Raw genomic sequence first — 640 nt, 5'->3', positions numbered from 1 at the left:
TATATTTGCCTTTTCTTGTTTTTTAATATAAGTGAGGTCAAACAATATTTGTCCTTTTGTGACTGGTTTATTTTGCTTAGTACAATGCCTTCATCCTCCTTCAATAGTATACCATGTATTACGACTTCATTTCTCCTACTGGCCGAGTAGTGTTCCATTGTATGTATGCACTACACTTTATCTATTCATCTGTTGATGGCCATTTAGGTTGTTTCCATCTCTTGGTTATTGTGAATAGTGCTGCAGTGAACACTGGTGTACAAGTCTCTGTCTGAGTCCCTGCTTTCAAGTCTTTTGGGTATATATACCTACCAGTGGAATTACTCGGTCATGAAGTAGTTATGTTTTTAGTTTTTTGAGGGACTGCCATACAGTTTTTCCCACAACAGCTGTATACCATTTTGCATTCCCACCAGCACTATGGAAGTAGATTGCCCAACCTTCCTTCTGAGGAGTGGCTGGTGGGTTTGAACCACCAGCCTTCTGGTTAGCAGTCAAATGCTTTAGGCATGAAATATAAATAATGAAACCTCATAAAAATTAAAAACTTTTGTTCATCCAAAGACTTCACAAAAAAATTGAAAAGACAGTCTACCAACTGAGACAATATCTTTAGAAAACATATCTGACAAGAATCTAA

The sequence above is a fragment of the Orycteropus afer genome, unplaced genomic scaffold (genome assembly GCF_000298275.1).
Source record: "Orycteropus afer afer isolate SDZICR_OR568_19922 unplaced genomic scaffold, OryAfe1.0 scaffold00057, whole genome shotgun sequence".
Classification (NCBI taxonomy): Eukaryota; Metazoa; Chordata; class Mammalia; order Tubulidentata; family Orycteropodidae; genus Orycteropus; species Orycteropus afer.
This window is presented reverse-complemented; position numbering follows the sequence as displayed.